Here is a 13,548-nt window from a genome sequence, read left to right on the forward strand (position 1 = left end):
GAGAGATAAGCCTTCCTATGGTTTCTTTTGGCAGACATAACCATCAGCTTCGTTTTCGCAGTGTTCACCGTTAGCCCACGGTCTTTGCAAAAAACATTAAAACGATCAAGCAGTTTTTGTAGGCCCTTGGGGGTTTTGGACATCAGGAGGGTGTCGTCAGCAAAGAGGAGCGTGGGTGTTTTCTCCCCGGCAAGGACAGGGGCATCCGCTGGGTATTCCCTCAAGTGATCCACCACCCCGTTTATAAAGAGGGAGAACAAGGTCGGGCCATCACACATCCCTGCCGCACCCCTCTACTGACTGGGACCCTCCTGGCCAATTGGCCCTGATTCCCCCATCGAATCCTTGCATAATTTTCCTCATGGAGTTTAATAATGAACTGCAACAGATAACTAGGGAACCCCATATCCATGAGGACCTCCCGGAGTTTAACACGTGGGATGATGTCGAAAGCTGTTTTCAAGTCTATGAAAGCCAGGTATAAACTACCCCTGGTAATAGACACTGACTTCCAATAGACTGCACAGAACCGAAAAACCTGGTCGATGGCGCCTACATTACGCCTAAACCCCGCCTGGAAGTGGGTCAAGATGTCATCTTCCATTAGCCACATCTCTGTCCGGTTTATGATGACCCTGCCAACTACTTTTTGGATGGTATCAATTAGACTTATTGGTCTCTATCACCTTTCTTAAATATGGTAATGACCTCTGCGCCTTTCCAGGATTCCGGTACAGGGTGACCAAACTGAATTAGATTCATTAAACTGGCTATGAGGTCAGCCCATAATTTGGGGTCATGCAATAGTAGGTCCCCCGGCAGGCCATCTGGGCCAGCGCCTTTCCCGGGATTATTTTAAGGAGGGCGTCCTGAACTTCTCGAGGTGAAAAAGACTCTTCATTAGTACCGAGATCTATGCTAGACTCACTCTCAATAGCCGTGACTGGGGATTTTGGCTGGGCCTCAGCACTAACCTCGCAATACAAATTTTAAAAGTGGGAGTACCATTGGTGCTCAGTTATGTGATTTAAAATCTGCTCTGCCCCTCTTCTATCAAGAGTGTTAATCAATTTCCAAAAAAGAATGGAATTTTTTCCACAGGCTGCAACCATAAGCTCCTGCCAGTGCTTCTCCTCCCAATCCTTCTTAGCTGCTGTTATGCTTTTATGATAGTCTTGTCTAGCTATTCTCACTGCTATGGGGTCCTTACTTTTTATGGCCAGCGTGATAGCTTTCCTCTTATTCCTGCAGTTTGCCGTGTACCAGGGGTTGCCCTTATTAGATTTTTGATGTGACGAGGACGTCCCCTGAGGTTTTTTGGTGAAGAACTTTCCTATTTTATCTGTTAAGTTTTTATACACAGCTGGATAATTTAATCCCGAAGGATGAGGGGCTGCTAAAGCAACAGATGCCAAGCCACGAGTTTCAGCCATAACTAGCTCTTTAATACTATTAAGTTTCCCCTCTTCGCACCTAACTACATTCCACTTAAGCTTACGATTGCAGTTTGAGGGGAAGACCTCTTTAGTGATCATCTCTGGATTTCCACTTTTGCTGATCCCGTTTACCCAATGGATTTCCATTAATAGTGGGTTATGGTCACTATCTGTTGATTGCCTGAACTTCATATCCACTAGATTAACCCATGACTGAATGTCCAAAAGGATGTAGTCAATCCGGGATGGGCAGCCTAGCCTATTAAAGGTCATTGCTCCATCGCGATCAGAGACAGTTCGCACATTCAAGGCCCGTAGGTTATGTTCTAAAACCAGAGCATATAACTGGATTGCTCTGGCAGTCCATTTCTTAATGGGGATAAGGGCTAGGGGTGGTATAATCTGTCTCCAATCCTCGGAATTAAAACCCAATGACTCTTCATCGTCCAGGGGTTCAAAGGTACAGTTAAAGCCCCCCCCCCACTAATATTTTGGATCTTGGAGGGAGGGCTGATAACTTCCTATCTAACAACTCTAGTGTGGACGAAATTTGACCACCCGGTAAACCTCTAGCGTATACACAAAAGAGTTCTAGTATAATACTCCCGGATGGGCTTTTTATGGAGATATGCAGAGTGTCATTAGAATTTATATTATGAATAGTAACAACACAGTTCAAATTTATCTTTACCCAGATATGCAGGCCACCAGAGGGACGACCTTTCCCAGTCGTAACTGCGGGAATAAAGAAGGTTGAGTACCCATTTTTATATTGTGGCAGGGGTCACCAAGTTTCTTGGAACATGCATATATGGAAAGTATTTATAAAGTCATTCCAATCGGGATTATCAAGGGTTTTTTTTAAACCTGCTATGTTCCAAGACAAGATATTAATAGAGGTAGGGGCTGCAGATAGTTCCTTCGATGTATTTGGTATACTAGATTCCTTTTCTACTCTGCCTGGGCTGGTGGTAGCCATACTAGTTAAGCCATCCCTACTAATATTAATACGTACCCCCGTGGAAACCGGCACCACTGTCTTACCAGATTGTCCAGGGGACTGGATTGGGAGTCAGTCCACTCCTTCCAGTCCACTGTAACGATTGTAGCAGGGGAATAAAGGATAGTTGAGCTGAGGGCCCAACCAGTCCCCATTGAACTGTTGACCACCCAAAATGGGTCTCCCTGCTCTTCTTCGTACTAGGTTCCAACCTTCCTCGTCATTCCCACCCCACTTGGTGGAAATCTGATAGTTTGGATGCTCCCGCCTATTCCTCCCTCTCCCAGTAATGGAGGACCTCAACCAGCTCCACCTGTTGTCGTGATGTTCCGTAGACATATAAAAGTGTGACAGGGGTTTAGCCATAATCGTGGTGTTGTTGTCACATGGGGGACCAGGACAAATGTACTCCACCAATCGCGGGTCCTCAAATGTGACAACACCACAATCTCCCTTTAGGCTTTTCTTTTTCTCACCTACCCAGGGGGCTCTCTCCACCATGAGCATTTTATTGTTTATTCCGGGAGGTGGAGGATAGTTTCTGTCTAACCAATGGCAAATTTTATTTTTGAGTGCCCAGAATGGTTCAGAGGTGGCAGGGGCAAGTTCAAGACTATCACATATGGACAGGCGTCTGTTGGTAGACTGATGTTCCGGCGTGGGTTTGGCTTCTCAGGGTGGGATAAGGAGGATTTGGGGGCTGGGGTAATAGGGTCAGTTGCACTCAGAGTTAATGGGAGCAACAGTAGTTGGCTGATTAGTACAAACTTTATTGCCCATAGGGATAGGTATTTTGGGCGGGCGGGTCTTGGGGGTGGGATTATCCCCTGCAGAATGCTTCTTTGAGTTGGTCGGAAGGCTACGAGCAGGAAGTGGTGCAGTGGAGGCCTTATGGACATGATTAGTTTCCTTGGGTTGTTGTACCAGAAGAAGGGTCTCAAGCTGGTGTTCAATGCCCTGCAGTCTAGTTTCCAGGGGCAAAAGTAGGGACTTGATAAGGTCAGATAAGGAGTTCAAAAAAGAGGCATTCCTATCCTCTAAATCCACTGAGGATTCGTCACAACTACTGTCATCAGCGATGCTAACCAAACTACTGTTGGATATTGTATCATCTGGAATACCCATTGGTAGGGGATGAGATACACGTTCAGCCTTATCACTCCCTGCGTTGTCGTTGGTACCCAATTGGTCCCTCCCTTCTTCGATGGTGCCACTTGCACCTGCCTTAACATCGTTATGTCCCAACATCTCTTGGGAGACTGGGTTGACAGTATTGGCCTTGTGAGTTGTTTGGTTTGTTTTGGGGATTGCACCTTCCAAACTGCCCCTTTGGGATCGATTGTTCTCACAATGAACTACAACTGGTATCGATAACAGATTGTTAACCAAAGGTGGAGTCGAGATTGGTGCAGTCTTGGGTAGGGGGTCAACGGAGGATAATTGGGTGCTAATTGGAGTGTGGGGCCTGGCATCTGACTGTATAGGATGGGGGTCAGAGCTACTTAGAACTTTGGTCGGGAGCGCGCTAGGGCTATATTGCCTAATGAGGACCTTTTGGCTTGAGCGAGGTCCAACAAAACCCTCCTTTCCATGAGGATTATTCCCTGATCAATTAAAGAATTGGTGCGAATAATGAAATTATCCAAAGTGCCTGTTAATTTTTTGGTTTTTGCACTTGCCGCAGTCTGACTTCGAGTTTCACTGGCAGACATGATTTTTAACAAGTATGGCAGATGACGGCAAAAAATAGAATCGAATTGGTATCAAATACAGTTACAATTAACAGTACCTAGCATTAGTAGATATCACTAGATAGTCTAGACTTAATGCGCAAAAGGGATGATGGTAGAAAAGATAGTGCCAGTAGAGATCGATAGCAATAAACTAGCACAACAGCGGGATGAGGAGGCAGAAGAAAAAGAACAGGGGTCCGGGCCCAGTCCAGGCTCTACAGGCCTCAGAGGGCCCGCCCTTTGTCCGGGCTTCGTCCCGGGCTGCGTCCCGCACATGCGTTCCGCTAACGCGCGATGAGACCACCTAAAATACAGGAAACAGGCTGAAGGGGAGGAGACACGGGAAGAGGCGGCAGGTGTGCGAGATGTGGAAAACGTACTGCCTGGTGGGCCTCGCAGTCCCGGTCTCCTGCTGGTCACCAAAGTTCCAACTCCCAATCACAGTCCCGGTAAAGGCAGGTTTCCTCCGACACGATAGAGATTAGCAAGGCAGCAGAGTCCAAAACCGACTGCGAGCGGCACCGACCAGAGCCTCTTCCAGTATAGCAAAGGCTGTGCAACTACCAGGTCCTCCATTGATTCCAGGCCCAAATCAAATCTTAGAGGGATGAGAGGTGTACTTTGTGGTAGACCCACCAAGTTCCTCATAAAACAATGTTCCACCCTCAAAAGATTTGTTATGTTCTTATGTCGCCAAAGTTCGGCACCATACTTTGAGGCTGTTCTCACCTGGAGTCGATAAATTTCAAGCACCGGACCAGCCGGTTTGAAATAAGATGTTCTATGGAGCTTACTGATACTCCCTACTATTTGTGTTAGCCTAAGAGCTGACTTAGAGATCTGACAACCCAAATCAAAATCTTCCATCAAGGTGATACCCAAATAGACAAAGGTTTTAACACGTTCCAAAGGTTTACAATTGAGGACAGGGTTTGGGCGGGTCTGTCTCGGTGGATTAAATATCATATACTTGGTCTTCTCCAAGTTGACCTCCAATCCACACAGAGTACGGAACGTTGCAAAACCGTCCAAGATTCGCTGGATGCCCGATTATGTTTTGGATAACAACAGAGTGTCATCCGCAAACATCAGAGCGGGCACCCTCCCAGTAGCCAACCTTGGTGCGTCATTGTCTAGTACCCCATTTAGATGTTCCACAAGCCCATTTATATAAAGGCAGAACAGCGTGGGGGCCAGGACGCAACCCTGGCGTACACCCTTTAAGACTGGAAAAGGTGGTGAAAGTTCTCCATACCTCCCACATCGGACTCGGGCATAATTGCCAGTATGTAATCTATTCACGATGTCCAATAGATAGGGCGGGAGGCCTAAGGATGCTAAGATTTGCCATGGCTTTTCCATAGGGACAAGGTCGAAAGCGGCCCGTAGATCAACAAAGACAACGTAGAGGCTATCTCCCTCCACTTTTGCCGTTTTCCAGGATAGGGTCTGAAGCTGGAATATTTGGTCCAGGGTTGAGATACCTGTCCTAAACCCTGCCTGGAGTATGGACAATATTTCGTTTTCTTCCACCCACCCAAGGATCCTGTCCAGGATAATCCTGCCCATTAGTTTTTGAGTTGTATCAATAAGACTAATGGGCCTATAGTTAGAAGGAATTAGCGGGCAGCCTTTCTTATAGATGGGGACGATCTCAGCTCCCAACCAAGTGCCCGGTAGATCGTTCCCAGAGAGGATAGCATTAAATAGGACAACCAGGTATGGTGCCCATATTTTGGGTTGGGAGCGAAATAAATCCCCAGGTAATTTATCAAGACCGGGGGCTTTATTTGGGAGTAACCTGAGTAGTGCAAACTCGACCGCCTTCAGAGTAATGTTCTCGGGCATTGCAGAATGACACTCATCCTCTGCCTCACAAGTGCCCTGTCGCCGCTCGCCAGCCAGGGCCCACTAAATCAATACTCATGTCGGGGGTCCGGCACGGCGAGCGATGGGAGGCACCCTAGCTTTGCCCAGGACCTGATCTATCGCACTCACCGTACTCCTGTCCTGACATAGTTCAAAACCAGAGAGGGGCACAGATTCTGGCTCAGAAATGGCATATAATGCGCCAAAGTGAGCCTCCCAGGCAGAAGATGCTATGTTCAGGGGTATGGCGAGAGTGCCCCCACCCACCCCTGCTGTGACGATGGTCCAAAAGAATTTAGAGTCCTTAGATGAGAGCGCTAGTCTAAGCTCTTCCCACCTTTTTTCCTCCCAATCCCTTTTTCCCATAGTGGTAGCCTTTTTATAGAGCAGTCGTAAAGTTCTAATTCCGGCTCTATCTTTGTTTTTAATTGCCAAGAGGAGTTCTTTTTTTACCTTCCTACAGGCGTTGCCATACCAGGGTGTGTCTTGGCCCGGTCGGGTTTATTCCCACTCACAGGGCTAAACACATCCGCTAGGGCGGCAGCCAGTTGCTCATGGGTTTCCACAGCTCTACCATGAGGGCCCAAGTCCTCCATCGCAGAAATCAGAGGTATAACTAGCTTATAAATTTCAGCGAGTTTGGTAGGGGAGTTCTGGAAATGAGGCCATTTAACCCTGCGCCTGTTATTTGCTACCATAAGAGGCAACAAATTAGAATTATTTTCGGGTCTAGGGTTTGTCAACCCAAAACTCCCGGGTTTAAGTGTTAGAACAAGGGCATTGTGGTCGCTGTCATGCCTAGGGAAGATTTTAAATTCCTTCAGTCTATCCCAGTATTTAAGCTCCATCATTATATAGTCGATGATTGAGTTTTGCTCCATTCTGTTGAATGTAGCAGACCCCGGTCTATCAGGATCCAGCCTCCCATTGCACGCCCGCAAGGACGTTGCAAGGGACAATGATTTTATTCGGAGAACCAGCGGGGTCCATGCCCTGACAGGTGGAATCTGTGGGTAAAGAACATGCCAAAAAAGGTCCTCATCTTCCTGTTCACCCAACTCAGCATTAACAAGGGGCTCAGGGGGGAGGAGCTACGCGGGCATCCAAGATGGTCGCGTGAGCAGAGAGCTCCCGAGACCCGCACCGCTCTTCTTGATTTATCCTTCAGTTATCCTGGTCACTTCGACGGGCTTTTGAAGTGCTACTCTTACTGATGCTGTCGATCTTTTTTGGGCCGAGATCGGACTTCGGGGACCATTTTTACATCGTCTCTAACTTCCTGGCCTAGCCCCGGACGGGACCGGGGACTCTGTTGCCTTGGATGGCCGAGCAGTAATGCAACAACAACGGCTGCCTGGCATTTGCTTCACCGATGATGTGCCACTTTCACTTTCGGTTTCTGGTCCTCTCGTGTCCTGACTCTCTGTGACCTGCTCTTTAATCCTGGTTTGCTGTTCTCACTGGCAGCACGCTTTTTCGCAGTGCCGGCTCAGTGGCCCGCGACAATTTCTTGCACAACCAGACTTTTGAGGTCGAGAATCGCCGACATCCTGTCGCACCCGGGTTGTCCCCGTGGGGTGCTGAAGTCAACATGGCGACGAAACCCGAGATGGAGAAGCGCAGGAAGGTTACTACTCGTGGGGGGTCGATCCAGTCCAACGTGATCGACCGCTATACGCAACCGAGAGGTTCCCCCAGTGCTGCCAGCCGTGGCTTGGAAGACCCGAAGACGGACATGGCGACCTCCTCGGAAGTGTCCCTTCAGGGCCTACTGGCCGCCATTGCGGGACTCAAGGCCGATATGAGTCAGCAGTATGAGGCCATCGTGTCGAAGATAGACACGGTGGCGATTGATGTTACTCTTATTCGTGCCGACCTGGCCAAGACGAACGAGAGGGTCAGGGCACTGGACCTAAAGGCATCCAGTTTGGTGACAGACATGGCGGAAGCGCAGTCGGAGATTGGGAATTTGCGTTCATCACAAGACCTGTTGGCCAAACGCATGGAGGAATACGACAATAGGGCCCGGCGGAACAACATTCGCCTAGTCGGAGTGCCGGAGGACAATGGTGTTGCCTCGATCGATCTACTGGTTGAGGAGCTAATTGTCGCTAAACTCGCTCCCGCAGGCCTCAGCAAGTTTTTTGCAGTCGAGCGTGCTTATCGCTTCCCGGGTGGACAGGTAAAGCCGGGGGGACCCCCGAGGCCTATCATTGCTAGGCTGTTTCACTTTCGAGACAGAGACGCCATTCTTCAGGCCGCCCGCAAGCACGGCCCGTTGAAGTTCGATAATAACTCTGTCTCGATCTATCCTGACTTCACTCCTCAAGTGCAACGGCAACGTTCTGGTTTCCTTGGAGTGAAGCGTCGCTTGAGGGATTTGGGACTAAAATATGCTATGTTGTTTCCCGCTCGCCTACGGATCGAATACAGGGAACGTGCTTACTTCTTCGATCAACCAGATAGTGCCAGTGACTGGTTGGACTCGCTGCCAAAGGATGACACCGAGAGCGGAGGCCCCGGAGGCGCGGACGGCGGTGCAACGGCCCAGGACTGAATTTGGGACCCCGAGGTCCGGTTTTGGATCATGAACTCTACAGAGTAACTTTTATCGTATGCTCTATGTTTATGCCGGTGGTGGGGCGGGTTGGGGTAGTTACTCCCTTCCTCCTCGGGGGTTTCTTTGTGTAGATCATATGGGGCGACAGGCACACTGCAGTTTGGGGTGGCTCTTTAGTCAGCAGGGGTGCAGGGTGGGGGGCGTTGTAACGGGTTCATGGTTGGGGGGTGGTTGGCGGGGACTTGGTTGTGTTGCGTGTTTCTTGTTCTTCTTTTCACATGGTACATTATTGATTGCGTACATCCTTGATCTGAGGTTCCGGGAGGGTGTTGGGTTGGGTCGCTCTTCTTGGGATGGAGGGGGGGGGGGGGGGGGGAGATAAAGGTTCTTTCTTGGAACGTCAATGGTTTGGGAGACAGAATTAAACGTGGCATTGTGTTGCAATTTATAAGGCGTCATGCCCCTGATGTTGTGTTACTTCAAGAAACCCATTTGATTGGTAATGCCTGTAAAGCTCTTGACCGTCGAGGCTACCGGTTGGTCGCCCATGCTGGTTTTACGTCCGGCTCCCGAGGAGTGGGTATAATGGTTAAATCCTCCTTGGCCCTTGAGATTGATGATGTCACCCTTGATGATCGGGGACGCTATGCTGCTGTCTCGGGGAGATGGGAGGGGAAGCTAATTGTGATAGTGGCTGTATATATTCCCCCGGGGCTGCAGGCAACTACATATGCTGATCTCGGCAAGACTCTTCTTGGACTCCCTGATGGTCTACTGATTATGGGTGGGGATTTTAATTCTGTGATGTCTGGTGATTGTGATCGACTGCCCCCTAGAGTTGTGCCGCAGTCCCAGATGTGGCTAACTGATATGGCCGAAACTTTTGGTCTGGTGGACGTCTGGCGTTCGCTGCACCCCACCCAGACGCAATACACTTTCCACTCTGGTGCGCATGGCAGCCTCTCGAGGATAGACTACTTTTTCATGCTGACCTCTACCCTATCCTTGGTGCGGGAAGTTCGTCATCTCCCCCGGGGTATTTCAGACCATTCCCCTTTGCTGCTTGAGGTCTCTGTGGGTGGTCTTCCTGGTAACAGAGTTCCCCCTGTCCCGCCCTGGCACTTTCGGAACCCCCGGCTCCGCTCAGATTTGGTGAAGGCTATCGATTTCTATTTCGATGAGAATGTGGGTTCGGTGACTTCCCCTACGACTCTTTGGGAGGCCTTTAAAACTGTCATACGGGTATCCGCACTGTCTCTTATTGCAGCTGAAAGGAAAGCTAGGAGGGAGGCCGTGCTGGCCCTTGAGACCGAAATAACTGCACTCGAAAGTGAGCTGGGTGGGGATGACACGCCTGCGCTCCTACACACTCTGGAACTGAAGCAGGCGGATTATAAAGCTTGCGTGACTGATGCTGCTAAGGTGATGCGTGCGAATCAGCTGGGCCGTTTGTATGATGTGGGTGACAAGGCTAGCAAACTCCTTGCGTGGCTGGATAAGGCTGAAAGAATGAATCGTGTGGTACCCATTATTACCCGTGAGTCTGGTGAATTTGTGTCTGACCCCGGTGAGATTGTTGACTGTTTCGTGGACCATTTCCGAAAGGTTTATACCCCAGTGAGTGATCGTGATGAGGCCGACTCCTGTTTACTGTTGCGCGATATTGCTCTTCCTTGTGTCTCGGAAGAGGAGGGATTGGCTCTGGAAGCTCCCTTTACGGTGGACGAGATCGCCCTCGCCATCAGATCCTTGCGTTCGGGTAAGGCGATGGGGCCTAATGGTTTGCCTATCGAGCTCTATAAACTTCGTCCAGACAAGATGGCCGCCCACTTGCGGACCATGTTTCTGGACGCATTTGAGGCTGGAGTCCTTCCGCCCGAACAGCGCCTGGCCACCATAGTGGTCATTCATAAGGACGGCAGGCCTCGTGACCGCTGCACCTCCTACCGCCCCATTTCCTTACTGAACGCGGAACCCAAAATCCTTGCCAAGGTCCTGGCCAATCAGATGTTGACTGTGATCTGTGACTTGATACATCCGGATCAATCCGGCTTCATACCCCATCGGAACACGGACCTTAATCTGCGTAGACTCCATGGTGTTCTCGCAAGAGCTGCAACTCTCGCTGAGCCAGCGGTGGTGGCCTCCCTGGACGCTACAATGGCTTTTGACACCATTGAATGGCCATATCTGTGGGCGACCCTTTCCAAATTTGGCTTTGGCCCTAACTTTATTGCGTGGGTGAGGCTCCTGTACGAGCAACCGCTGGCTCAAGTTGTAGTGAATGGCAGAAGCTCCGACCCATTTCCACTGGGACGCGGCACCCGTCAGTGGTGTCCGCTTTCCCCACTTCTGTTTGCACTGGCGCTCGAGCCCCTTGCGGCATGGCTCCGGTGGGAACCCTCGATTAAAGGGATCCGGTGGGCGCCGGATTTGGAAGATCGCGTCTCGCTCTACGCCGACGACATCCTTCTTTATTTCACTTCCCCCCAGAAGTCTTTGAACGTGCTCTTTGACGTTCTCACATCTTTTGGTAAGAATTCTGGACTGGTTATCAATTGGACCAAGTCCTGTGTTTATGTCATAGCGGGGATGTTGCCACCGCTGCCCCGTAGGTTTCCAATTCAGGTGGCAAACGATGGTTTCAAATATTTGGGGATCTATGTCTCCATGGTTTCCGTGGTGCGATACGATCGGAATCTCTATGCTCCCCTCCGTCGCCTCAAGCAGGATGTGAGGCGGTGGCGTGAACTGCCCTTGTCCCCGCTGGGGCGGGCGGCACTTTTTAAAATGATGTCGCTCCCTAGATTTCTTTATGCCTTGCAGAATTTCTTCGACCCAGTCCCCGCTCGCTATTTTCGTGAAATCGAAAGCCTACAGCGGCAATTGATTTGGGACGGACGTGCCCGTATCGCATTGTCTAAACTCACACTCCCCTGGTACGATGGCGGTATCGCTTTACCAGATATCAAACGATATTACTGGGCCTCGCATTTAAGCGCAATTAACCACGTAACATATTCTTCGGAACCCGCTCCTGCTTTTGCCCTGGACAAATTCCTACTGCCCGGTGGCAACTTCAATAGAGCTTTGTACTCGAAGTCACCACTCCGTCTCCTGACTGGTCCTACGAAGTGTGCGGTGCGTGCCTGGAAGGATGCGACTGTGGCTACGGGCTGGAGTGGCAAATTGACGCGTATGACTCCGCTGTATGATTCTGAGCGGCTGGGCAACCTGTGGCGGACGAAAGGGTTTGATAGGTGGGATATGATTGGGATTAGTAAGGTGGAGGATCTCTGGGCCAGGGGCACTGTTAAGTCCTTCAAAGCCCTGAAAGTGGAATATCAGCTTGATGATAAGGAGTACTTTCGGTATATGCAGGTGCGGCATGCCTTATCTTCCGCCTTTCCCCCTGGGACTGATATTCCCCAGTCATCCCCACTGGAGGACCGTATCCTTGATGGCCACGTCCCCGATAGCACGATTTCGTTAATATATAAGAAACGTATTAACAACAGGGCTGACCTGTTGGGGAAGCTTCGTGCCTCCTGGACGGCAGATGGGCTCGAATTAGACGACGAGGACTGGCAGATGGCTGTTTCCTCCCGTAAAGAGGTGGCTATTACGGCTCGGCTTCGTTTTGTCCAACTAAAGATCCTCCACCGTGTGTATGTGACTGGTATGCGTCTGGTGCGAATGGGGCTTGCGACGGATGGACTGTGTAGACGTGGTTGTGGTATGGATGGTACTTTTCTTCATGTCTTGTGGGAATGCCCGGTTGTCTCAACTTTCTGGTCCAGGGTGCATGATGTGATGGGACGTGTTACTGGAGCCCCCCTCCTTCCCGAGGCACGACGCTGTCTACTCAATGTGTGGGAGCCTACAGATTGTACGGCTGCCCAGACATTCTGGGTCACTCTGGGCAACATGGTTGCCAAAAGAGACATAGCTCAGCTCTGGGGCTCCAATAGACCACCGAGGCTCAGTGCCTGGAAAGACAACATGGACTGGTGCATGTTTCGAGAGAAAACGGTGTACGAGGCACGGGGTCATCCTAGAAAGTGGAACAGGGTCTGGGCACAATGGAATGCTTACCGAGGCGATATCTGTACTCCTCCACTTGATTAAGCCGAGACTATTCCCTCCTCCCCATGAATGGCGTTCCTTTCTCTACTCACATCCTATATTCCCTCCATGAACCCCCTCCCATGTTAGACTTGCTCCTGTTTCTGTATACTCCTTCCCTTTCCCCCCCCCTCCTGTGAGCCTGGCCAGTATAATACCATGTGTTTGTTTTTGTTCGTTTTCCACTTCGACAAAACTATAAAATTAAACCTTCGTTATCCTGTTGATTATTGTATTGTGCACCACACCATAACGGACGCTAAGTGGCCACCTCTATTGCATATTGTCTTTCTTTATTCTTTTAATGTTTGTCATAGCGGCCGGCCCGATGGGGTTGTAGGCAGACGCTGTGTATTGTGCATTTGATAAATAAAAGTTTATAAATAAAAAAAAAACCAAGGGGCTCAAACTGGCAATTAAAGTTACCACCAAGCACTACAACTGTTGAGGGGTCAAGAACCTGGATAAAATCCTTTAATACATCAATTGTAACAGATTCCTGCCCATATTTAACTGGCCGTGAATAAATATTTATTATGGCCACCTGAGGCATATTTTGGGGGGTTAACCACATGGCTGCTGGACTTTTTGAATTCCCATTGTACATGACGAGCTCAGCTCATCATGAGCATGGAAGGGGTTAAGAGAACACACTGGACATCAAGGGAATGGGTTATTTGAACAGCCTGAATACCTAAATGTGTACCCACCCATATTGATAGGCCTCCCGATGGTCGACCCCTACCCCTAGTCGTAGCTAAAATATCAAATGTTGAATAACCGGGACTTACGCTAGCCTCCAGTGCCCAGGTTTCTTGCATCATG

This window comes from Lissotriton vulgaris, chromosome 6 (genome assembly GCF_964263255.1).
Source record: "Lissotriton vulgaris chromosome 6, aLisVul1.2, whole genome shotgun sequence".
NCBI classification, from domain to species: Eukaryota; Metazoa; Chordata; class Amphibia; order Caudata; family Salamandridae; genus Lissotriton; species Lissotriton vulgaris.